The sequence below is a fragment of the Ambystoma mexicanum genome, chromosome 2q (assembly GCF_040938575.1).
Source record: "Ambystoma mexicanum isolate Mex_15411 chromosome 2q, UKY_AmexF1_1, whole genome shotgun sequence".
Lineage (NCBI taxonomy): Eukaryota > Metazoa > Chordata > Amphibia > Caudata > Ambystomatidae > Ambystoma > Ambystoma mexicanum.
In genome coordinates this window covers 1,208,452,325-1,208,479,832 of record NC_090924.1, presented here as the reverse complement: position 1 = coordinate 1,208,479,832, position 27,508 = coordinate 1,208,452,325, and positions in this window count along the sequence as shown.

Sequence of the window (27,508 nt, the reverse complement as noted above, 5' to 3'; positions counted from 1 at the left end):
GAGGGGCCCCCTACCCCCCGTTGGAATTGAAGTTAAGGGGGTCCAGCCCCTCACCAACCAGCAACACCCAAGCGGGCATTGATCCCCCCAGCTGGGCCCTACGCCATGGGAGCGCGCCCGGGGGCCCCCACCCCTCCTCCTCTGCTCCCCACGCCACTGGACTGCCCTCCCTGGCACCTCGGGGGATGCCGGATTGGCCCCGGAGTGTCCTGCATTCCTCGGGTCCCGCGCTGGGCCCACCACACACGCCACAGCGACTGCGGGGACCCCGGGGGGACTTCCATCTCCTCCCCCATCGGTTGAGGCCCACCACTGGAACATCTCTGGGTCCAAAAGACAGACCGCAGCCACCCACCAAATGTCACTGCCCCCCTCCTACTACAGGGGGCAGGTTCAGGGGATATAAAGGACAATAGGGCTCCTGTCAAGGCAGAGATCCCCTGCCATTTGCATCTGGGGGACCCCTCGGAAATCCATGGCGGAGTCTCAGTAAAAGCCCTTAATTAACACTGGGAAACCAATCTAAGCCCAAGACACCATCGGTGAAGACGCATAGAACATCGAAGGGATTGCGAACAGCAATAGGACCACAAGGCGGTTCTAAGGGAGGTGCTGATCCCATCCCCCTGTCACGCTCACCTGATTCCCACGGAGGTGCAGGTCTGGCTTCGAGTGCTGATGCTTCTTCAGTGGTGAAGCGCAGGACTCTGAAGATGGACTGGAAGGGCCCCTCTACTCTGGTCTTTTCTGGCTCGCAGGAATATTCCCCTGTGCGTGAAAAGGGAGTATTACCTACTGATGGAATAATGCTCAAACCTCCCACTCCCTTCCAGCCCTCCACGATACCCTTCCACGATTCCCCGTGAAGTCTCACCTTAGGGTCTGGAAGGATGAGTTCTCCATCCTGCTTCTGATGCAGGGGCGCGTTGAAACCCAGTTACTTCACTGGATTGAGGTTTGATGGGAGTTCAAAATAAGCTTGACTATTCAGGTGAGGCGCTGTAAGAGTTCTGTTGCAAGTTCAAAAGTTCAAGCTTAATAATAATGTTCATTGTCTTATTGCAGCAAGCGCTAATGCTTATGTCTTTTTTCCCCTTAGGGGCCGGGGTTCGGAATGCCAGAGATATGGCGCCGACCTGAAGTGAAACGTGCAGTTCCAGTAAATGACAGGTAAGTTCTGGATGAGCGTTCAGGTAATGTCTTTGCATTCGCTCATTCAATGTCCTTGTCTTTTTTCCCCATAGGGGCCGGGGTCCGGAATGCCAGGAAGCGGCAGGACCCGAAATGAAATGGGAATAACCCAGGTAAGTCTTAGAAGGAAACTGAGCCTTTCCTATTCCCTTCCTTCTCTCACCTTGTTTTCTTGTCTTTTTCTCTCTAGGCTCTGAGAAGTGGGTGCGGATCCGGATGATCGCTGCTGAAGATGGAGGCGCCCAGGAAAGGTGAGTGAAATGCAGCGCTGCAGCGATCAAAGCGAAATGCTTTTAAAATGATGTCTTCCCTTTCAGGATCGTCGGTGTGATGTCTCCGTGATGCAGCTTTAGCTGGTAAGGTCTTCTTTCTCTTACCAATTCTCTCTTATCTCCCTTTGCAGGCGACCCAGGATGCTGACAGGCGTGGCTGAAGTCCAGATGCAGGAGCTGACACGGTGAGCGTCCAGCTGCGAGGAGCAGAACAACGCGAAGCGTGAGTTGCTGATCGGGCGTGGTTTAAATAGCTTTGGAAGAAGTTCCAGGTATGTATCCTTCCACCGATCAGGTATGTATCCTTCCCCGACCACACCCAGGTGGAAAGTAGTCCCACAGGTAAAGTAGTTCCATTCAGGCCTCAAGAGAGCCTGGATGTAGCAGCATGGTCTGCATCAGGTAAGTGCACATTAAAACACTTGAACACATGTCTAGCTTTATGAGCCTGGCGCCTAAGGCGCCAGGACAGGGGTCTAACATGAGCCTGGCGCCTAAGGCGCCAGGACTGTGTCCAAAGGGCCCCAGCTTGGACCCGCTGGCACTTCCGTGGGGGGAATGATGCCTGCCTCTGGGGTTGCTGGGTCGGACCTGGCTCCTTGGAGGTAGGCATCATGACACCCCCCCAGGAGTATACATAGTGGTTGCTCAGCTGTATCTCGGGGAAAATAGCCTGCTGCAGAGGCGGAAAAATAGACCTTGGTGGAGAGGAGAAACCACGACACGCCAAGGGACGCCAGGTTTGCTTGGGGTGCACAGCGCCACATGAGTTGGAAGGAAACTCTAGCCAAGTACCAATTCACGCCAGCTCCCCCAGACATGGAGACCAACCCTTCCCTTACCCCAACCACTCCGGACCTGCATGCCATCCAGGGCAGTATCCAAACAATTCTGGATGAAATAAGAGGAATGCGGTCAGACATGGGGGCTCAACTGGCCGACCTCACCACGAAGGCATGTGTCCAGGTAGATTGATTTGAACCGGGTTATTCAAGCCCATTGATGTGGAAGTACCTCCGGAATTAGGTAAAGGAGTGTGCCCTGCCTGGGCCTGCAATAACCTTTTGGCCAGGTCACCTGTTCTTTCCTTTGATAGGATCAGTTCTCTTTTGAGAGCGTTAGTCTCCTGGCGGGCTGAGTGCACTTCTGCCCGTAATTCCCCCAAAAGCTGGGCCAGCTGATCTGTCTCGGAAGTCTCCATAGCGCCCGGGTGGGAAATTGTGGGTAGTTCTGTCACGCTCACCTGATTCCCACGGAGGCGCAGGTCTGGCTTCGAGTGCTGATGCTTCTTCAGTGGTGAAGCGCAGGACTCTGAAGATGGACTGGAAGGGCCCCTCTACTCTGGTCTTTTCTGGCTCGCAGGAATATTCCCCTGTGCGTGAAAAGGGAGTATTACCTACTGATGGAATAATGCTCAAACCTCCCACTCCCTTCCAGCCCTCCACGATACCCTTCCACGATTCCCCGTGAAGTCTCACCTTAGGGTCTGGAAGGATGAGTTCTCCATCCTGCTTCTGATGCAGGGGCGCGTTGAAACCCAGTTACTTCACTGGATTGAGGTTTGATGGGAGTTCAAAATAAGCTTGACTATTCAGGTGAGGCGCTGTAAGAGTTCTGTTGCAAGTTCAAAAGTTCAAGCTTAATAATAATGTTCATTGTCTTATTGCAGCAAGCGCTAATGCTTATGTCTTTTTTCCCCTTAGGGGCCGGGGTTCGGAATGCCAGAGATATGGCGCCGACCTGAAGTGAAACGTGCAGTTCCAGTAAATGACAGGTAAGTTCTGGATGAGCGTTCAGGTAATGTCTTTGCATTCGCTCATTCAATGTCCTTGTCTTTTTTCCCCATAGGGGCCGGGGTCCGGAATGCCAGGAAGCGGCAGGACCCGAAATGAAATGGGAATAACCCAACAGGTAAGTCTTAGAAGGAAACTGAGCCTTTCCTATTCCCTTCCTTCTCTCACCTTGTTTTCTTGTCTTTTTCTCTCTAGGCTCTGAGAAGTGGGTGCGGATCCGGATGATCGCTGCTGAAGATGGAGGCGCCCAGGAAAGGTGAGTGAAATGCAGCGCTGCAGCGATCGAAGCGAAATGCTTTTAAAATGATGTCTTCCCTTTCAGGATCGTCGGTGTGATGTCTCCGTGATGCAGCTTTAGCTGGTAAGGTCTTCTTTCTCTTTCCAATTCTCTCTTATCTCCCTTTGCAGGCGACCCAGGATGCTGACAGGCGTGGCTGAAGTCCAGATGCAGGAGCTGACACGGTGAGCGTCCAGCTGCGAGGAGCAGAACAACGCGAAGCGTGAGTTGCTGATCGGGCGTGGTTTAAATAGCTTTGGAAGAAGTTCCAGGTATGTATCCTTCTACCGATCAGGTATGTATCCTTCCCCGACCACACCCAGGTGGAAAGTAGTCCCACAGGTAAAGTAGTTCCATTCAGGCCTCAAGAGGGCCTGGATGTAGCAGCATGGTCTGCATCAGGTAAGTGCACATTAAAACACTTGAACACATGTCTAGCTTTATGAGCCTGGCACCTAAGGCGCCAGGACAGGGGTCTAACATGAGCCTGGCGCCTAAGGCGCCAGGACTGTGTCCAAAGGGCCCCAGCTTGGGCCCGCTGGCACTTCCGTGGGGGGAATGATGCCTGCCTCTGGGGTTGCTGGGTCGGACCTGGCTCCTTGGAGGTAGGCATCATGACACCCCCCCAGGAGTATACATAGTGGTTGCTCAGCTGTATCTCGGGGGAAATAGCCTGCTGCAGAGGCGGAAAAATAGACCTTGGTGGAGAGGAGAAACCACGACACGCCAAGGGACGCCAGGTTTGCTTGGGGTGCACAGCGCCACATGAGTTGGAAGGAAACTCTAGCCAAGTACCAATTCACGCCAGCTCCCCCAGACATGGAGACCAACCCTTCCCTTACCCCAACCACTCCGGACCTGCATGCCATCCAGGGCAGTATCCAAACAATTCTGGATGAAATAAGAGGAATGCGGTCAGACATGGGGGCTCAACTGGCCGACCTCACCACGAAGGTCTCAACATTAGAGGACCGAATCGAGGGGGTCGAAAACAACCAGGTCTCCACCGACCTCCTCGAGGCACAAACAAAGGCCAGATTTAAGGAGATGCGGCGCCGCGAGGAGGACCTCCGCTTGAGGGTCGATGATATGGAAAATCGTGAGAGGAGAAATAACTTACGGATCTTCGGCCTGGTGGAAGCGGAGGGAGAGACACAGGAAGGACTCGAAGGGAAGGTACAGGACATCATTCGGATCGTCCTTGGAATTGATTCAGCGAAAACGGTCCTGATTGATAGGACCCATCGAGCGGGCAAGGGAGGTAGAGGCCCGTGCTCTGTACTTGCGAGGTTCCACTACTACAGGGACAAAGCCAAGATCCTGGAAAGGGCAAAGACCTTAAAGGACATTCAATATGGGAACTCAAGAGTGACAATCTTTCAGGACCTCTCAGCACTCACACTTCAGATGAGGAATAAATGCAGGTCCATCACCAGATGGCTGCAGGGCAAGGGGGTCCGCTACCGATGGGGACACCCGTTCCATTTAGCTTTCGAGTGGCAGGGTGAGAGGTACCAACTTGTAACGGAGGAGGACATTCTGAGAGCCACTGAGGACCTGGTTGGAGCCCCAAGTACATCACATGATCGAGGTGGCGGTGGGGGAGACCATGGCCGTGCCCCACAGGGACCTGACTTGGCTCAGGGGAAGCTCAAGGTTAAGGGTGTACGGAAATTTTGGAAAACTCAACACCCCCCCCCCACAGACCACGAGGGGCCCATATAAGTGCACCCAGAATATCATGAAAAGCACCACTGTAAAATAGCTGTTCTGGCGGCTGCCCTGAGGTCCTGGTGATCGTGGGCGGGTGGGGGGAAATTGAAATTGAGGGGGTTTCACATGTTTCCACGGTTGGCCAACGGTTTTGTTTGGTGAGGGGGGAGGAGGGGGAAGCGTTAAATTGAGGGTGTCACACGTGTTACCACGCTTGGCCAATGCTTTAGGTTGATGAGGGTGGAAGAGGGGAAAGCGTAAAGTCACAGGATGAGAAACGACGGGAGCACTGTGGTTTGGAGTTCACAAGTCTCACCCCCAGGTTCAGTGGACACCTTGGGGCTAACAGAAAAACACTGCCCCGGCCGGGGGCTCAAAATGAGGGGGTTGAACCACTGTGTGGTGCCTGGGGGAGGTGTGGGGGGATAGGTGGGGGGGTGGGGGGCTCCACGGAGACCCCGAAGGTAACTGAGACTAGGGGACAATCTGGAGACAAGGACGGGAGGAAAAGGTTGGTTTACAGGGATATTCCCGGGGCCAGGGTAGCAACCCTGGTGGTTCGTCCACTAACTCCGGCACGAGTTGGATTAAGGAGACAAAAGCCTTGTTATATGGGAAAGGGGGGAGGGATGGGGGAGGGGGGGAGGGGGAGGGGAGAGTGTAAAAATTAAGGGGAACAACACATCATGGGACAGGGGGCTACGGGAAGACATGTACCCGGAAGACTACACAGACATCTTAACGGGCATGGGCAACGACGACCATGGTTGAAGGTCGAGTTGGTACGCTCAACGTAAAGGGCCTGAACTCACAAAATAAACGCTCCCTCACAAGCAATATGTTTCGCAAGCAGAAACTGCTTGTCCTCCTCCTGCAAGAAACGCACAATAGGATGGAAGTGGAGTCGGCGATCAAGGGGAAGGAAATAGGCAGGAATTTTTGAGCCTCACATAAGTCTTCCAAAAAAGAGGGGGTGAGCATTTTCTTGGGCAAATCAATGCATCTTACAGAAGTAGAGACGAAAAGGGGCTTCTGGGGCAGATTTCTTGGCATAAAGGGATTTTCCGAGGGGCGGCGAATTACCTTGGCCACCATATATGTGCCTAACACTGGTCAGGTCAGGTTCATCCACAAGATCCGTCAGATTATGGACGAATGGGCAGAGGGGGCAATGATCCTCAGCGGAGACTTTCATCTCATCACGGACCCCCGCTTGGACTGGTGGTTGGCTAAGGGGATAGGGACAAAAGAGCCCACAAAGGAAAACCTCGCATTGAAGGACCTCCTGCAGCAATATTATTGGGTTGACGATAAGTGTCACCAGGCACCCGGGGGGTATACATTTTTCTCTCCTCCACACCAAACGTATACTAGAATTGACCTATTGCTAGTATCAGAGGAGGGAGGAGGGGTGATAGGCGGCCTATCGGTGGAGTCCGTCACCTGGTCAGACCACAATCCATTGGTCATGGAATGGCGACTACAGGAAATAATGAAGTCATATAGATGGCGTTGCAATGACACCCTCTTGAGAGATCAGGTATTCAAAGAATTTCTCCGGAAGGAGATCGAAGCCTATTTCACAACAAATGACACAGGGGAAATGTCGATGGTCATGATCTGGGAGGCAGCCAAGGCCACATTCAGGGGCCTCCTCATAGCTGAAGGCTCCAGGAGAAAGAGGGAGAGGGCTTTGATCGAATCCAAACCTGCAGGGAGAATTGCAAGCCCTGAGGACACATCTCACCAAAGATAACATAGATCGGGTGACCCTCCTGGGGGAAATGAGAGAAAAGAGGCAAGCCCTCCATACAGTCTTAATTGGTGAAGTGGTTAAAAAAATGAGATATACCAAGCAGAGATATTACGAAAAGGGAGACAGAGTTGGAACCCTTCTGGCGCATAGGCTAAGGGGGAACAGGGCGGACAGGTGGGTGGAGGGTATCAGAGAGGGGGAAGGAAATATCCAAACCAAGACTGAGCAAATAATACAGTCTTTTGCTGGGTTTTACCAAAAATTATACACCAAACAGGAGGAGGGCTCCCCAGACGAGCTTCAGAAATATTTAGAAGATCATCCTCTCCCCCGGCTCACTGAATTAGAGAGGGAGGTCCTGGAGGGAGACATAACGGAGGAGGAGGTGGAGCAGGCTATCAAGCGGTTGAAAGTAGGTAAGGCCCCGGGGGGGACGGATATACCGCTGACTTCTTCAAACAATTCCAAGCGGTTTTGAAACAGCCATTGACTAAGCTCTTTAATCAGATTAGAAATCCGGAGACCATCCCGCCAACGTTTCTACAGGCCCTGATCACGGTCATACCAAAGCCGGGCAAGGACCCTACAGACTGGATCATATAGACCCATTTCACTTTTAAACGTGGACACAAAAATATTTACTAGAATCCTAGCCACACGTCTGGAGCGCTACCTTCCCCGACTGGTTCACTCAGATCAGGTGGGTTTCATACTCAATAGGCAGGGCGCAGATAGTATGCGCAAAACCCTACACATACTGGGCTCGAGGGAGGTTAGGAAGGAGGGTGCTCTTCTCCTGTCTTTGATGAGGAGAAGGCGTTCGACCGGGTGAGCTGGTCCTTCATGAGAGGGGTCATGTCGTCTCTGGGGATGGGGCCGAGATGGCGGGGGTGGCTCTCTGCCCTTTACTCCAACCCCTCAGCAAGGGTGGTGGTCAATGGCGGGGAATCGGCGGTGTTTCCACTGGAGAGGGGTACCAGACAGGGGTGTCCTCTATCTCCTCTCATCTATGCATTGGTGATGGAACCCTGGGCCATAGCGATTAGGGGGAACAAGAAGATTAAAGGCATCAAGATGGGTGATATGCACTGTAAGGTGAGCCTCTTTGCAGACAATGTCCTGCTCTACCTCTCTGACCCTTCTCAGTCGGTTCCTGAACTTCTGAACAGTCTAGAACAATATGGGACCCTCGCGGGTTACAAGGTTAACCTGGGGAAGTCGATTGCATTCGTGGCAGGGGACCTCAATGAAAAGGATAGACAGTATGTGGCGGATCTTCCGTTTTGCGGCCGGGAGGAGGGCTTTTGTCACATGGGGATCCATATACCACCTGATTTAACAAACCTTTTTACAGCCAACTACCTGCCCCTGTGGTTCGCAATCATGCGGGATGTGGAAAGATGGTCAAAGTCTGGTTTATCGTGGATGGCCCGGCTTAACTCAATTAAAATGGTGATCCTCCCCAAGTTCCTTTATCTGTTTCAAATGCTCCCAACCCAGATACCTAGGCCATTCCTTCTGGAGATCAGACGCGCCCTCTTGCATTGCCTTTGGGCGGGGAAGTCCCACAGAATCGCCTATGATGTACTCACAAGGCCCAGGGATGGGGGGGGGGTCAACTTCCCAGACCTAGAGACATACTATAAAGCAGCTCAACTGAGAATTTTGGTTGACCACTTCGCACAGGGCACCAAGAAACAGTGGGTAGTGTTGGATAACAAACTCTTTTCTCCGGTTACACTGGATGAATGGCTGTGGGTCCCCAAAAGACGCATCCCAAGGAGTATCTTGCACCATCCAGTCTTGGGGGTACTGTGGTCCATATGGAAAGAAGGGGGTTACCTTAGATGGCTCACGACATGGCCTTCGCCTCTGAGCTGCATCTGGGCTCCTCCACTGATGGATGGGATCAATGAACCACTGGCCTTCCAGAAATGGTATGAGGCGGGCTTGAGCAGAGCAGGACAGCTTTGGGTGGACGGGGCATTAATCTCTCTGAGGCCTCAGGGCCCTCCTGGGCCTGGATGACCTTTCTCCATTCCGATTCTTGCAATTTAAAGGGGCCCTCACTGAAAGTAAGTGGGGAGACACCCTTAGGAGGGACCTAACAGATTTCGAAAAACTTCTGATCACGTACAAGGGTACCAAAGGGGTAATATCGAGACTTTATGGCCTCCTGTTGTTGTCCACCCCGAGGGATCCCCCCCGCCCAGGTGCAGTTGGGCAAAGACCTAGGTACACCGATCACTGATAGGAGGTGGACCAAGATGTGTAGACAGGCCAACCGCTCCACGACTGCACCTCAGTATCGTCATCAAGCCCTGAAATTAATCCATAGATGGCACTACCCACCGCAGAGAATAGCCAGAATGAGGAAGGGGTATGACCCACATTGTTGGAAGTGCCATACTGAACGGGGCGACTATGCACACATGTGGTGGAAATGTCAGGTGGCACAAACCTACTGGAATGAGGTCCTATCCTGGATAAAGGAAGTGGATGGTATTGATAGAACCCTGTCACCATGGTTGGTCTTGTTGGTATTGAGGTGGAGGGAGATCCAAAAGTGACACATGACCACATGTTACAGGTCATGCTGGTGGCGGCCAGGTGTTGTTGGGCGCAGAGATGGAAGGCCTCCCAACCTCCAGGGGAAAGGGACTGGGTGCTTAAACTGCGCGCCTTATATGACATGGAGTTTCTTACCCACTTGATTGACGAATCCAGGATTAATATTGAGGGTCTGTGGCTACCCTTTTTTGATAAATATGGGAGGGTGAATTGACTCTGAAGGAACATTTAGGAGCCACCGCTTGAGTCGAGGATCAGCCTTATTGAACGCTGCCCTTGAGGATGGGGTGGGCCCCACGAGGAGGGCAATATGGCCCGGAGGCCTTGGGTCCTACGTTCTGAGCGTCAACAAAAGAACTGCCTACTATCTGCAATACATTTCATCTTACTGTGTTGGACTCTTACCATGTTAGTTGCTCTATGAACCATGGCGTGGGAGAGGGAGGGGGGAGGGGGGTTCATAGGGGGTAAAGGTTGTGTACACATTTTGAATCTACTCCAGAAGACGTATGATTGTTTTATCAATGTCATAACCTAAATGTTTCAATAAAACTAAATTTAAAAAAAAAAAACACTTTCACCGGGGTTGAACGAAACGAACAACCGGGTTTGAACAGTACCTTAGACGAAGAAGCAGAAGTTCCTGGCAGATCCTCCAGGCTCATGGTTCCTGAAGCGACTGTCGGACTGACACGAAGAAGCAAGACTGGAGGGTCCTGCACTGCCAGGGAAGAAACCAGCAGCAGAGCAAAGCAACAAATAAAAGGTGCACTCCTTAAAACCCAAACAGTGTCCGCTCCTCCTGGCTATCCAGTTCACTGCAGCGATGCACAGCAAATTTGACCAGGGGAGGGAGGCCTTGCTTGGTGTTTGGCAAACTGGTTGGTCCCACCAGCTCCAGGGAAGAAGATTCCTTGCAGATCTTCTCTGTCGTCGAAGTGTAAGAGATTCGGACCCACAGCAGGGCTTCACCGGGAGGTTCAGTAGTTGCAGCAGTCCTCTTCCTTCAGCTTCTCTTTGGTTCCCTCGATCCAGTGGCGACTCTGCCTTCCAAGTCCCAGAGACCTGCTTTTTATTCAGTTTTCCCCCATTCACACAGCCTGGCTCTCAATCACACAGCAGGGTGGCTGTCCTGGCAGGACAGTTACCTAGCCAATCACAAAAGAGTGTGACTTGGGTCCCTAAGGAGACCCTGTGCAGGGGGGCCTAAAATCCCTCCCTCGCATCCTGTCTACCTAGACTCTCAGGTGCCTAAGGAGGGCTTCTGTGCAGAAGGCCGCCAAAGGACGGCAAACAAAGGAACCAAACCTGGTTTGGCACGCAGAGTAAAACACGAGAAAGACCTTTACAAAAAAGAATGGTGAATAAACCCAGCCGGAACCAAATAAAAGTAAATGGGGTCCAGAGGATTAAAGTTCGAGGCTACTAACTTAGCCTAAAACAGTACCAAGGCTATTTTCAAAGAACGCGGTAGGAAAAATATGGTAGATACCACTGCTACCAGCCAAATCTTAAAGAAAAGGGAACAAAATAATGTTACATGAGAAACAGACAAAAAGGGATAACTATTAACCCTTTCCCGTACTCTATGGAAGATAGTTTGTACTGGGTCTGTGAATGTAAAAGGACTAATAAAGTCAATGGCAACTTTACATGTTCTGGGAGACAGTAGTCAGTCCCAGAATATGGAATTTAAAGTGGGAATTCTGAAAAAGACAACCCTTTGTCACTGCACTAAAGGTGCTGTGTGACACATAGTAAAAAGATGATGCCTGTGGAGTAGATGTTCAGTCCATGAACACAAAAAGGTAAAACACACAGCAAAACACATGTAAGAGTGGGGATAAAAGGCTCACACACTTACTAGGTGAAAAAATGTATCCTAGAAATCCAGCAAAGCTGCTGAGGGACTCAGTAGGTAAGGGAAATTAGCCATTCTGGAGAATTCTCCTTAACACTCCCTGATAAAGTTGATTTGAGCCCGTTCATTGATGTGTTTATTAATTTTGACCCCAAGATATGTTATAGTGTCCACTACTTTCAGCTCCTGTTTTTTGATTCTCCACGTAAAATCGCTCTTTTTCTTTCTGGCACCGATGGCAGATTGCATTACTAGGATCATCGACTTATTTACCTTGAGAATCCAGGGGAGTTCGGTCCCTTCAAGCGTCGGTGGAAAAGCTTGTATTTTATCCTGGGAGACTTTTATATCCGCCAGGTACAAGGCATGGGAGCTAGTTCACAGCCCTGTTTGATGCCCTTAAGCGTCAGGATTTTCTCGGTTGTATCCTCACCTTTTGTGACAATTATTTTGATTGTTGTGTCTGTGTAAAGCACTTTTATTGCTTCCAGGAGGTCTTCAGGGCAGTGCCATTTTTCTAGTTTGGCCCGTAGATGTTCTCTGCTGACTGCATCAAAGGCCTGTTCGAGGTCTATGAATCCTGAGTAGATGTTCCCTTTTACTTTGTGTGCTCGTAATTTTAATAGGTTTAATAGGAATAGATTCAGTGAGGTGCCCACTCCGGTCATAAAAGCCGTCTGGTGTTTATCCAGGATTTCTGCCTTAATTGCCCAGTTTTTCAGGTCTCTCAGAAGGATTGAGGAGAATATCTTTCCTATAGAGTCTAGGAGGGCAATAGGCCTGTAGTTCCTAGGATTAGTAAAATCTATTTTCTTGAAGATCAGAACTATCAGGGCTTCCTTCTAGGATTGCGGGATAGTTCTGGTTTTCCTGATCTGTTGGAAGAGAGTCAAGATGAAATTCGTCCATGCCTTCACATTTTCTTTTAGCATGTGATTAGAGATGCCATCGGGACCGGCCGCTCTTGAGGAGCTCAGCTGTTTGATTCCATATAATATGTCTTCCCTATCGATCTCAATAAGCCATGGCGATGATTTGGCCTTTTTTATGGAAGGTTTAGTGGTCTCTTCCGCTTTGAATAGAGCCCTATAATGCTTCACCCAGTCTTCCATTAAGACTTGGTTTGGAGTTAGGGCTGGCTGGAAATCTTTACCCTTATTTATAATTTCCCATAGGGATCTTGTGTTACCGGTACTAATCACGGTTAACATCTATTCTGCGTCAGCCTGTGCTCTCCAGATCTTGCAGGATTTGAGCCAGTTCTTGTATCTTTGTTTGCATTGCTTTAAGCTCGCCTTGCTATCAGGTGAGTTTTTTCGATGGATTCTTCTGAGATCAGCACGAAATTCCCTTCTTCTTTGGACCAGGTCCATATTATAGGCGTGTTTTTTTACTATTGCTCTAATATTATTCGTGTCTCTCTTGAGTTCAAATTCCTTCAACAGCCATCTATATTCCACTGCATTATATGACCTTTTGATGTTATCGTCTAAATGAACCGCTAGTTTTGGGATGGCAGATGCTTTAATTCTGAGTCTATTCCTGCCCCATGATAATTCGATTGGGTGTTTGTTTTGTTGATGCGCCTCTTTGGATTTCCACCAGAGTTCCTCTTCCAATAGTGCATGATCACTGGTCAGCTGTTTTTTAACAGTGAATGATTTGATCCACTTGAGTGTGTTTCTTGCCACAAAGCAGTAGTCCAAGCAGGCGCTACTTTGATTACAGAACCATGTATTTACGCCTGGGATATCTCCCTGAGTCTGTGCATTTTTTATTAACATTTCTCTGATGTTAATTTCCGTGATCCATCTATTTTCCCACTGTTCCAGATGTGCTCTTAGCTTCAGTTGGCCTCTTTTGTCAAGGAGCTTCAGATCTCCACAAATTAGAATCAATTGGTTTTGTCTTCGAGCATGGACTCATCAATGCTTTCCATAATGTCCTAGAGGTACTTCTCAGTTTCACATTTTGAGGGCTCAGATATATGTTAATTAAAAGGAGTCTGATCTCCTGATTCCCTCTGTTTTTTTAACAATTTCAACACTTGCACGAATGGATTAGGTGTGGTCTCGTACATGCAAGTCACAATTGTCTTTTATTAGGGTCAAGAGCCCAGCACGGGGTCTTCCCCAAGGCCCTTTCAATGCAGGATTGATGAAAACTTGATATCCCATGCATAGCGGCCTTGTTTTCAACCATGACTCTTGCAGGTATATAATTTCACAGTCACTTAAGCAGTCACATTCCCTGGAATAGAGATGTCTGAATCCCCTGGTGTTCCGTGATGCCAGGAGAGGTCTTATTTTTGCTTCCTCCTGCGGGATCTATTGCTTCTTTTTTTCCCACTGGGTATCAGACTTTACTGATCTCTTTTCTTCTCGTACTTGTTTAGCATCACTGGTTCCCGGATGGTTCCCCTTTGATCTCAAGTTATTGACAGTAAACCTTAGTTTAGTCAAGGTACTGTCAACAGGTTTCTGGTGGGCATCTCTCTCGGGAGTATTTGCCGGGCCTAGCATTGCGGGGATGTTCGCTGTGTTGGATTTTATTAGAGTGGGTGTTTGATGGTTGCCTTGGCCGGTACTTCAGTAATTTATCCACGGGTAATTGGGTTTTATAGGTGGACCAGTTTTGCCTGGGTCGAGGGGGGTCCCTCTTCTGGCGTCTTCCCTCACCAACCTCCAAAATATTGACCCTGAAGCCTAGGTCCCGCATCTTATCTTTTGTTGTCATCACCATCTCCATTACTTTTTGCGATCTAAAATGAATGATAATTAGATCTGTTCTGCGTTCATCTGTGAATTCGATGATTGCTATATTATCGGGTACTAAGTTCCCTGATGAAGTCAACTGAGCAGAGTTAATGTATTTTTCCTATTCAGGAGGATCTTCTTATGAGCTTTTGTGATCCTTTCTAGTTTTAATTGGAAGGTTTTAACTGTCTTTTCCCTCAAAGATCCGGACGGACCGGATGGTCCCTTTTTGTTGTCCTATCGGGGACCTTCTCTTTCCCCTTCTCAGTCTTGCTGGTCGACCTGGCGGCTATTTTCCCCTCATGTCCTCTTTGTTGTCTTCGATGTTCCAACCGTCTTAGGAGATCCTGGGTTTTTGTATATGAATGAGACTCAGTTTCTGTCTGGTGAGATGGTCTTTCTGTCTGGGCTTGGTGTTTGATTTGCGGCACTCTTTTATCCTCCAAATCCCGGAGGAGGTCATTCAATTTCTTTTGCCATGAACTTGCTTCTTACTGTCAGACCTTCTTTTCTCATTCTTTTCCGGTGTATGTCTACCCTTTAATGATCTTTCCTTCTTGTTAGCCGGGTTTGAGCATTTATCTATTACCTGCCAATCAGTCAGGCTGATGTTCTCCCAAGATTCCTCCTCCTGATTGTTTTCGATTATTTCAATCAAGTCACTAAGACAGTCCGATGAGTCCAGGTCCACAACTGATCCTTGATCATTATCGGATTCTCTTCCCTGGACTGGGTCCAGTAGGGGGTGGTCATGCGTTTTTTGGTTTAGTTTTATTTCTCGTCCAAGCTTTTTTGCTGGTGGGATCAATTTGTCCTGAGGCGGAGTTTTTATGTTCCTTAAGAAAGCTCGTGAGCCATTAGCTTTACGTTGAGTAGCTTTTTTTTTTGTTTTGTTTTGAGAAGGCACTGGGAGAGCTGACAGTGGAGTGCCTTTGTAGTCGCTGTTGCAGGGTGATTCATTTGGTTTGGATCCAGAAACAGCGAGTATCTTGGTTTATCCTCCTGAGCACCCAATGTGCCATTGAATGCTTTTTCTGCTAACCCAGAGCCTACTTGGCCTTTCTCCAAAATCAGGGGACCCTTTATTTGTTTTGACACTGACTTTGTAACTGGAGATTTAACTAAAGGCTTCCCTTGTTAGCCAGTTTATGAACTCATGCACAGGGCGGCCTTTATCTCAGTGGATTTCCTGATCCACTTATTGTCTTCCAAGATAGCCTCCATGAGTAGTTGTTTGTCATTCGAATCTTGGTGGGCCAAGTCGCATAAGCGATTTTGCTAATTGCTAGTATTGTCTGATTCCTTTTCTAGTCTAGCATCCAGGGTGTTTGTATTTGTATTTGTATTTTGTTTATTTGTAATGCGCACCTTGCCCTGGGGCATCTGGGCACATGATTTGAAGGCAGCGGTTACAAAAAAAATTAAAAAGGGTTACAGACATTCAAAACTTTTTGCATCAGGAGAGAATGAACAGGTACTACAGCAAACAATATATATAACATTATACTATAGCAAATGCCCAAGCGATATGGCTACAGTATGGAGGGCAAGATGAGGAGGTACCAGAGCAGGTAACACCTTGCAAAAAGGAGGCCTGCGTGGATTAGGGCAAGCAGCCAAAGCATCAAGTTCATGGAGCCACAGTTTAGTTTTGTTTTTAAAGGAGTGGATGGATGGAACTGATCTAATTGAGTTGGGTAGGAAGTTCCATAGCTTGGACGCAAGGACTGGGAAGCTTGATCCTCCGGCTGTCTGCAGCTTGTAGCTGGGAATAGACAGTGTGTGCACATGAGCCGATCTCAGAGGTCTGGTTGCGGTGTGTTGCGAGAAATGAGTGGATAGGTAAGCAGGCGCCGCATTGTTCTGGGCCTTGTGAGTTAGAATGAGGGCTTTGAGAGATATGCAATGTGCAATGGGTAGCCAGTGCAGGTTACGTCTTGTGTCAGAGATGTGAGATCGCCTAGGTACATTAAGTGCACCCTGATGGCATTGTTCTGAGTGACCTGTAACTTGTCCAAGTTTCTTTGGCTAGTCCCTAAGTAGAGGGCATTACAGTAATCAATTTTGGACATGATAAGGGTTCTGGAAAGGATCAAGCAATTGCCGGTAGTCAGAAAGGGTCGGCATGTGGTGATGAGTTTGCAGGTGTAGGATGACGCTGAAACTACCACATTGGTTTGTCTGTTGTGAGATAGTGTAGAGTCTAAGTAGATACCAAGTGTTTTAGTGAAATTGGATACTTTGATATTGTTCCCATCAATAGTAAAGGAGTTGTATTCTGGGTCAAGTTTGGTGAGTTTGGTTGGGGAGCCTAGAATGACTGAGGGAGAGCCCATGATGTGCCATCCAGGCCTGGATGACTGTGTAGACTGCATTGAGTGTTTTGGACCTGGTTACATAATTGCCAGTGATAGGGATGAGTATCTGGGTGTCGTCTGCATAATTGGTGTAAGAGACACCCAGATAGTCAAGTACATCAAAGAACGGTTTAGTAAACACATTGTACAATGTGGGAGATATGCAGGATCCTTGTGGGACTCCACACAGGACATGTGCTGGATCAGCTGCGGCTGAAGGTGAAACAACCCTCATGGTTCTATTTGCCAGGAAGGAGCTAATCCAGGATGTGGCTGCATCAGAAAACTGACAATTCACAAAACTGACCAGTTCGTTGAACTGCTACTTAACGTTCAGGTTTGATGCATGGACCGAATTCAGTGAATCATTGATGGTCTCATATAATTTTAGAAATTGAGCAATTGCAATGTTAAGTGCCGCCATAACTACATTTTGGGTATGGATGAAATCATCCATCCTTCCTTTGCTACAGTTTGCTAATTTTCGTCATGGAGAGTTCATCAATCATCATGCCGGGGTGTCTTTTTCCCAGCTGGGCGTGGGTTTGCTTAATGGGTCCACCCCTTTTCTCCCTTCAGTCTGTACAAGTATCCTCTTGGGTCATTATGGTCGAGGAGTGGAAATTCGTTTGCATTTCTCCATCAAGGGCCGCAATTTTCTCCATGATGAAGGATAGGCTTCTCCTTTTTTCCGTCATGATTCTCCCTGTGAGGTTCGAGATGTCTTAAATCAATTTATTAGCCAGATTTGCATTTGACGGTAGAGGTATCCCGAGCCCCGGGGTCCCCTTCGAAAAGGCAGGGGATGAGGGAGCCACCACTATTGAGGCTAGGGTCTCGACTTTAGATGTATAATGGAGGCCCTTCTGGCAATCGTCCTCTAGTATGCCATGTTGACCATTAAGGATCTCCGATGTTATCTTGATTACCTCCTTTTTCAGATCAATACACGGGGGGTGTTCAGGGAAGATCTCACACATTTTCCCAAATTTCCTCCTCCCAATCGAGGGTCTTGTTGGTTCCCGAGTAATCATTACATTCTTCCTCAGTAATGCTTTCAACACTGAAGCTTTCTCGATCCAATAGGGTGTTCATATTTAACTGACAGACTCCTGCTTGCACACCTCCCGGAGCTGGGAGGGTCTGCGGGGGCGTATGCTTCAGTGCGGCTAATTTTTGCCGGCTTCCCTGTTCATCTAGATTTTGTAGGTCTTGAGTTGCCTCATATTGCGTTATAGTTTGTGGTGATAAAGGGGGAGGGAGATCAATGGTAAGGGTTGGGTCTGTCACCCCTTCGAGACTAGTTTTCATCATTGGGGATTCCGCCACTGCAGGATCATTGCAGGTCTTTCTTGGCTGGTCCGGGCGTCTTCTGATGGGACTAGTACCCTTAGTTGATGAGCTCCCCGTTTCATCTGGTTTGCCGGCAGGTGGGGGCGAGTGGGCCGCTGTCCCACAAGTGTCCTGTGCGGTGGGGCGGGTGCTGTTTTCCGGGATTTGCTCCCCTGACAAGTCACTTGCACACAGCAGTGACTTATCTGTGAGGTTTGGTTCCTCCTCTTGGTTAGGCATCAATATTGTAGTCAATAGTGAGGGTTCCCCCTGGGCAGGCCATCCTCCATAACCGCCAGGGTATCCAGTGGTGATAGATTGACCAGTAACATGGATCGAAGGACTGTCCCTCCTGTCCTTTTCTAAGATTTTACTATCGCAGGGTAGGTGGGATTGTCATAAAGACAAAGGGACTTTCATATTTGACCGGGAGGTAGGCAACAACATGGTCTGGGGGGCATGACAGGAGGCAAGGTTCTGCCTTACCTGTTATCGGGTCTTTATCCTGACGTCCACCTCTGGGGCCGTTGAGTTGCTCATCAAACCCCTGGTTGACCACGTAGTGCAGCTCCTCTGTATGGAGTTACTGGAGCGTGATGGGGAAAGGCTTTCTCTAGCCTTAGCCGGCGCCCCCAGCAACACCGTCAACACCACTTAAGTACCACTTCGACTACGCTGAAGTGGAAGTGGGTGCTTTTAAGTGGTGAGTTAGGCTGCCTCAGACTCCTCCTCTGGAGATTAAAGGGGACAGGCTCACTGCACAGCACGGCAAATCCAATGGAAAAAGAACAGAAAAGTTCCAAAAGTTTCAAATGATTCAGTAGTCAATGTGCTGCTGGCAGGGATCTCCCACCGTCAACACCACTTATGCGCCACTTACGCTCTCGTTGGCCGCGTAGTGCAGCTCCTCTGTATGGAGTTACTGGAGTGTGATGGGGAAAGGCTTTCTCTAGTCTTAGCCGGCGCCCCCGGCAACACTGTCAACACCACTTCGACTATGCTGAAGCAGAAGTGGGTGCTTTTAAGTGGTGAGTTAGGCTTCCTCAGACTCCTCCTCTGGAGCCTTAAGGGGACAGGCTCACTACACAGCATGGCAAATCCGATGGAAAAAGAACAGCAAAGTTCGAAAAGTTTCAAATGATGCAGTAGTCACTGTGCTGCTGACAGGGATCTCCCACCGTCAACACCACTTACGCTCTGATTGACCGCGTAGTGCAGCTCCTCTGTATGGAGTTACTGGACCGTGATGGGGAAAGGCTTTCTCTAGCCTTAGCCGGCACCCCCGGCAACACCGTCAACACCACTTACGTACCAATTCCACTCCGCTGACGCATTCCACTCTGCTGACACGGAAGTGGGTGCTTTTAAGTGGTGAGTTAGGCTGCCTCAGACTCCTCCTCTGGAGCCTTCAGGGGACAGGCTCACTGCACAGCATGACAAATCCGATGGAAAAAGCACAGCAAAGTTCCAAAAGTTTCAAATGATGCAGTAGTCACTGTGCTGCTGGCAGGATCTCCCACCATCAACACCACTTATGCACCACTTACGCTCTGGATGACCGCGTAGTGCAGCTCCTCTGTATGGAGTTACTGGAGCGTGATGGGGAAAGGCTTTCTCTAGCCTTAGCCGGCGCCCCCGGCAACACCGGCAACACCACTTATGTACCAATTCCACTCCGCTGACGCGTTCCACTCCGCTGACGCAGAAGTGGGTTCTTTTAAGTGGTGAGTTGGGCTGCCTCAGACTCCTCCTCTGGAGCCTTAAGGGGACAGGCTCAATGCACAGCATGGCAAATCCGATGGAAAAAGAACAGCAAAGTTCCAAAAGTTTCAAATGATGCAGTAGTCACTGTGCTGCTGGCAGGGATCTCCCACCGTCAACCCCACTTATACACCACTTACGCTCTGCTGACGCGGAAGTGGGTGCTTTTAAGTGGTGAGTTAGGCTGCCTCAGACTCCTCCTCTGGAGCCTTAAGGGGACAGGCTCACTGCACAGCATGGCATATCTGATGGAAAAAGAACAGCAAAGTTCCAAAAGTTTCAAATGATGCAGTAGTCACTGTGCTGCTGGCAGGGATCTCCCACCGTCGACACCACTTATGCACCACTTCCACATGAAAATGTTCCCACTCGAATACATGAGCGAGTTACCCCAGTATCTACTTAAAAAGAAAAAGATTTGCCTCCTATGGTATCATTAACCCTTGGTTCCTCTTGAGGATTTGGTGTCACCCATAGTGCTGAACACATCAAGTCACCCTGTGAGCTGTCCTATTGTGGATACATACTTATTCCCATGCCTGTAAAAGGACTTCCTCCCACGATAGTGACACCCCCTAATCTAGGAGTCAATAACAGCCCTGTGTTTGCACTCTGCTGTATCTGCATAGGTGCGTGTTGTGACTTTCCTTGCGGCTGATTCAATGGTGCTTGCTGTGGTTGCAAAGCCTGTTGCATTCGTGGTGCTTGTGTTTGATTCACTGTCTGATCTTGGGAAAACTCGTCCCTATTTTTTTAGCTATATCCTGGAGGATAAGATGTCCCCCCTCTTGAGAATTGCCTATTCTGTACATACCCTTGGCTCCCACATATTTGTGCGATGTGCCCTGTCATGCCACATGTTCAACGCATAGGAGGGAATCTTCTCAATTACCCTCCTTGCATACTCTGGTTATCATTCTGCAAATTCTGAAACCCACCTCTTCCTCTGAACCCTGTGCCTCTGTGGTACAAACCTATTCCCTCCTTGATCCAATTGGCATTGATTACTCTCCTGTGACATACCCATTGCTTGCTGCTTTCCCAGCCCTTCTCCGCTTGTCAGTACCGCTCCATCTATTGCATACTTTGATCATTTCTTCTGGACTAATTTAGCTTCTCAAGTTTCCTAGCATCCTCTTAATTCTTATTTTTATCTTGTAGCAGTCGGTAATGCGGTGCAATAGTCAATTGTATTTCTGCCCATGGCTTCGCTTCCATTCTCACTACCTTCCTGAGTTGTCTCCGTACCTGTTCTGGCAACCCCTGACACAAAATGTTGTCAAATACTGGCAATGATTTCCCTCAAGGCTCTCGAGTTTTCAAGGCCCATTGTTCCTGAACATTTTTAATGTAGGCAAGCGGATCCTCGTCATCTTTCATCTTTGATGCCATAATTGCACCCATAAGCGCTATCCAAACAGCCACCCTGCAATTATTAAATGGCGCTCTGTCATGTGCTGTGTTTTGTGCTGTAACACTAGAATAACCTGCTCTTGTCCAAATATCATCAGCTCTTTCCCCAAAAAGGGCTTCTAGGAGACCCTTAATGACCCTTAGGGCTAACGTATTTCCTCATATCATCTTTTCTAGCTCCTAAATCCATTTTCCCACACCCGCCGTTGAACTAGGGAGTTTGCATCTTAAATTATCCATGTCCATTTGGGGCCAAGGGATATACTGTGGTCTGGCCCCTCCTTTGTCCAATAAGGGGAATTGCGTGAACCAAAATCTGCAATCCGCTCCCATTGTCTGCCTACTCATAGAGGAGACAATGGTTCCTGATTGCCTTCTACCTGGCAATGACCTCAACCTGCTCACATATGGTGGCGATTCCCCCCTCTCACTATGCGATCGTTCTTTAGGTTGCTTTGGGTATGCCATGGGACCTGACGTCCTATCTTTAGGTTGGTCTAAATCTGACCCTCTTAATTCCTTGTGTGTCTGCAGACATCCTCCGGGACGACATGCACTTTCTCTCTCTTCCTCAAGGAAGATTTATCTGTCTTCGTCTGACATATCTAGTCCCCAACTAGTGTGGCTTTCATCTTTCTCATCTCTGTTTAAAGTCAGCCTTTCCAAAGACAAGGCTCTATGCTTGAGACTAAACAGGCTTCCTTCTTTGCCTCGTGACTGGACACCTGTGGATCGATCTTCTTTGCCCTTACCTCTCGATTCACTTTTTGGTCTCATCTCCTGATAAGCTTTATATATCATATCTCTGATGCTTCCTATCTTGAAATTCTCATCTAGGTTTACCCTAGATGGTCCCGACATTGCTCTTTGTGAAGGGAGGAACTCCTCTATGTCGGCCCATGATATTGTCCTGGGAGGATAGCTGAGCGGCACCGGGCCTGCCTTGGAAACAAGATGACACGAAGCAACACAGGGTCGATCCCCCAGTCCGCGCTCCGGGTATTAAGCGTGTTATAAATAAACAACTAAGAGACATATTCCTGTAACAGCGCCTCGATGCCCCCGGGCTGTGTGAGCACTTTAAAAATGCAAATAAATAAATAAATTACTGCACTCAGTTCCATCAGCTCTTTCTCAATTCGATGAATGTCGCGTGCCCTCTGTCTCCTTTTTTGTTCCATTTCCTCATCTAATTCCCTTCGCTTCTTTGGTTCCCATCTAACTCTGTCCTCCTCCTGTCTTTTCTCTTCCCTTCTTTCGCTTGCTCTACGCACTTGTTCATCTCTTCGTCTTTGCATTCTTTTGTCTCGTAATTTATGTTCTTCTTCCTCTTCTCTCTTCTTTTCTAGCCTTGTTATTTGATTTCTCTCTGTCTGTTGTCATACTTTCTCTGCTCTTCTGCCCTTTCTTCCTTTCTGAGTTGCTCCTCCTGATACATTTGCTCTCGCCTTTGTCTACTCTTCCTTTTATGATCATCCTCTTTCAATCATTTCTCTCATTCCCTCTCTTTTCTGTCTTGTTCGTCTTAATCTTCTCCTTGCCTTACTTCCTAGATGCTCTTCCCATCAAGTTTGAGCAATATCTGTCCACCCATCCATTTGTTCTGTATGAGCGTAAACTTGTCAGCTTTATTCCTTTCTCCTTTACATCTCTTAATCTTTCATTCTACATCTACTGATACATTAGGTTGTTCACTTTTCTCCTCTTTATCTTGTAGGACCTTGAATGTCTCCTTCATTCCTTTCCTTTAGCCCTTTCTCTTTCTGGACTCTCATCACTGCTATAAGCAGGTGGTTCATGCGTCGGATTAATATATCCTATCGCCGCTTTTAATTCCCTTAATGGATACAATCCTTTATCTTTTGCACTATTGTCATTTACTTCAGGCGTGGTAGGGGGAGCAGAAAGCTCAACACCTTCCTCCCTATACTGATTAAGCATCCAAACCTCAGGAGGCGGATCTTCTTGTTCTTCCTGGTACATCTTCCAAAGCTCTATGCTGGCTAACCTTTTCTCCAACTTCTTCCCTAGGTACGCAGCATGCAAGTATGTGGTCATGTGCTGCAAAACTGCTTTTGACAGCGATCCGTTTTGTGGCCATGCCATGAACATTTTATCTGCAGTACCCTTAACCCATTCCATACTATACTGTTTAAGCTTGAGTGCGTGTTTTGGCAGTTGATTGCACAAATGTATCAGTGGAGTGACATCCCTCATTTCGATAAGTCTCAATTGACTGTCGATGCTTACCGTTACTTTACACAAAATACCTTTCAGAAAAATAATAAATATGAGCGTTCACAAACTGTCGCCACTCAAAGCATCTAGTTCACAATTTTACTCCAATCTATTTATTTCGGTCGGCGCCGACAATGAATAAAACAAATAGATAATTACTGTTGGGGCTCTACTCAACACAACCTATCCTTGTCACTCTTCGACACTTCACTTTCTCTAATACATAAAAATACATAAACAGACAAACTAGTCAACTTTACAACATATACTTGCTCAGCACTCTTCGCTGCTATTACTTGCCCCTAACTACTCTGACAGGGGTTTGAATAGTCTTCTCTAACAGATCTTATCTGTGCGCAGCCTAGTTTTACCCACTTGGGTTTTGAGACGACTCCTTCTAGACGTTCCTTGAGTTTAGGACACTGGGCTTATCTAGACACTGCTCATCATTGACGCTCCTCATCATAAATTTACTCAATCAACCCCCCGTTACTCTTTACTATTACCACAATCCCCTGTCCCCACTTTATTTGCCACTCTCCTCAATCCACTCACCATTCGCCTTTCGGCTCTTGACACTCAGGATTGACTCCTCCTCCAACCGGCCACTTTTGCATTCGGTCCGCTCAGCGCCTGTGGAAACCAGGAGTCCCACCTGTATCTTCTTTATTTACAAGTTTTCTATATCAGCCCCTCTTCACAGGAAACCTTGCGTTCTTCCAGCTAGATGGCGTAGGACACCCAATGTTCTGCAATCTCTATGAGCCTACGGGTCAATGGATCTCGATAACCATCCTCTCTCTGCTACCAAGTGAACCCGTGCACCAGGTCCTTTCAGAAAAGGTAACAGTATCTGAGATGGATGGGGATGCAGATCTTACTCATACATCAATAATCAGACCGACTCAGGAAGTTTGGCAAAAGTCAAAGCTATTTTAATAACAAGTCTTTAAAACAGGGAGTACAACGGATATCAACGGACGTAGGGCAGAATTATCTCTACATATTTCATAAAAAACAGTGCCTTTATACTAAATATTTGTCATACATGATGTCACACTGTGTGGCAAATAAGAAAACCTACGGTAGATTGTGGTTTGTCAATGGGGAACATCTACATATACTTTCTATGGGATACAGGGACGTGATTGGGTCTCTAAGATCAGGTGGACAATTAAGCCCATCCCAAATACAAGTCACCTTCCGTGTCAGTCTATTACTCAACATACTATTGGTTCCTATAGGGCTCCTTAATACGTGGCCCTCTATGATTTGTTGGCACACTTGTACCCTTCTAGAATATTCCACTTACTAGCAGCATGCAAGTTGGTACCGCATGTGCTGGGGGTTTGGCCTGGTCATGCCTCCCCACCCAATTAGATCAACATCCATCATTACTCCTGCGGTCTGCCATTCAATGAACTCCTTTGAACTCAGCCTTGCAGAGGCTCACTATGCCTGAAAATAAAAGGGAGTGTGGCTTGGCCTTATCTTCTGGTCTCGGTGTAGCTTGCCCCAAGTCTATTTTCATCTGACCATGTGACTGAAGACAATGCTTTTGAGCTCTTCGTTGTATTAAATACTATTAAATGAAGATATCTTGGCACCCTCAGTGACTTTTGCTCCACCTCAAACAGGAACTCAGTTTGCTTCTCACGTTATTGTATCTTGTTGAGTACATGGCAAGGCTCTCAGCGGCCCAAACTCTTGACACCGGGCCACGCAAGCCTTTCTCAAATATTCCTTTGCTGCCAGCTATCCTATTCTGCTGCGCCACACTTCCATTCACAGAATCCAAGTTTGCTGAAGTGTGTCGTGGAACATCCAGATTCTATACATTGCTATATATATATATATATATATATATATATATATATACACACAATGGTGCATAGCCAACTGTATGATTACTTTGTCTTCTTGCTTTATTGCATCTGTACAATTGTAAAATGGTTTTGCGTTTTCTTCAGTGCTTCCCTGCACGTGTAATCATCTCTGTTTAAAGTCAGCCTTTCCAAAGACAAGGCTCTATGCTTGAGACTAAACAGGCTTCCTTCTTTGCCTCGTGACTGGACACCTGTGGATCGATCTTCTTTGCCCTTACTTCTCGATTCACTTTTTGGTCTCATCTCCTGATAAGCTTTATATATCATATCTCTGATGCTTCCTATCTTGAAATTCTCATCTAGGTTTACCCTAGATGGTCCCGACATTGCTCTTTGTGAAGGGAGGAACTCCTCTATGTCGGCCCATGATATTGTCCTGGGAGGATAGCTGAGCGGCACCGGGCCTGCCTTGGAAACAAGATGACACGAAGCAACACAGGGTCGATCCCCCAGTCCGCGCTCCGGGTATTAAGCGTGTTATAAATAAACAACTAAGAGACATATTCCTGTAACAGCGCCTCGATGCCCCCGGGCTGTGTGAGCACTTTAAAAATGCAAATAAATAAATAAATTACTGCACTCAGTTCCATCAGCTCTTTCTCAATTCGATGAATGTCGCGTGCCCTCTGTCTCCTTTTTTGTTCCATTTCCTCATCTAATTCCCTTCGCTTCTTTGGTTCCCATCTAACTCTGTCCTCCTCCTGTCTTTTCTCTTCCCTTCTTTCGCTTGCTCTACGCACTTGTTCATCTCTTCGTCTTTGCATTCTTTTGTCTCGTAATTTATGTTCTTCTTCCTCTTCTCTCTTCTTTTCTAGCCTTGTTATTTGATTTCTCTCTGTCTGTTGTCATACTTTCTCTGCTCTTCTGCCCTTTCTTCCTTTCTGAGTTGCTCCTCCTGATACATTTGCTCTCGCCTTTGTCTACTCTTCCTTTTATGATCATCCTCTTTCAATCATTTCTCTCATTCCCTCTCTTTTCTGTCTTGTTCGTCTTAATCTTCTCCTTGCCTTACTTCCTAGATGCTCTTCCCATCAAGTTTGAGCAATATCTGTCCACCCATCCATTTGTTCTGTATGAGCGTAAACTTGTCAGCTTTATTCCTTTCTCCTTTACATCTCTTAATCTTTCATTCTACATCTACTGATACATTAGGTTGTTCACTTTTCTCCTCTTTATCTTGTAGGACTTTGAATGTCTCCTTCATTCCTTTCCTTTAGCCCTTTCTCTTTCTGGACTCTCATCACTGCTATAAGCAGGTGGTTCATGCGTCGGATTAATATATCCTATCGCCGCTTTTAATTCCCTTAATGGATACAATCCTTTATCTTTTGCACTATTGTCATTTACTTCAGGCGTGGTAGGGGGAGCAGAAAGCTCAACACCTTCCTCCCTATACTGATTAAGCATCCAAACCTCAGGAGGCAGATCTTCTTGTTCTTCCTGGTACATCTTCCAAAGCTCTATGCTGGCTAACCTTTTCTCCAACTTCTTCCCTAGGTACGCAGCATGCAAGTATGTGGTCATGTGCTGCAAAACTGCTTTTGACAGCGATCCGTTTTGTGGCCATGCCATGAACATTTTATCTGCAGTACCCTTAACCCATTCCATACTATACTGTTTAAGCTTGAGTGCGTGTTTTGGCAGTTGATTGCACAAATGTATCAGTGGAGTGACATCCCTCATTTCGATAAGTCTCAATTGACTGTCGATGCTTACCGTTACTTTACACAAAATACCTTTCAGAAAAATAATAAATATGAGCGTTCACAAACTGTCGCCACTCAAAGCATCTAGTTCACAATTTTACTCCAATCTATTTATTTCGGTCGGCGCCGACAATGAATAAAACAAATAGATAATTACTGTTGGGGCTCTACTCAACACAACCTATCCTTGTCACTCTTCGACACTTCACTTTCTCTAATACATAAAAATACATAAACAGACAAACTAGTCAACTTTACAACATATACTTGCTCAGCACTCTTCGCTGCTATTACTTGCCCCTAACTACTCTGACAGGAGTTTGAATAGTCTTCTCTAACAGATCTTATCTGTGCGCAGCCTAGTTTTACCCACTTGGGTTTTGAGACGACTCCTTCTAGACGTTCCTTGAGTTTATGACACTGGGCTTATCTAGACACTGCTCATCATTGACGCTCCTCATCATAAATTTACTCAATCAACCCCCCGTTACTCTTTACTATTACCACAATCCCCTGTCCCCACTTTATTTGCCACTCTCCTCAATCCACTCACCATTCGCCTTTCGGCTCTTGACACTCAGGATTGACTCCTCCTCCAACCGGCCACTTTTGCATTCGGTCCGCT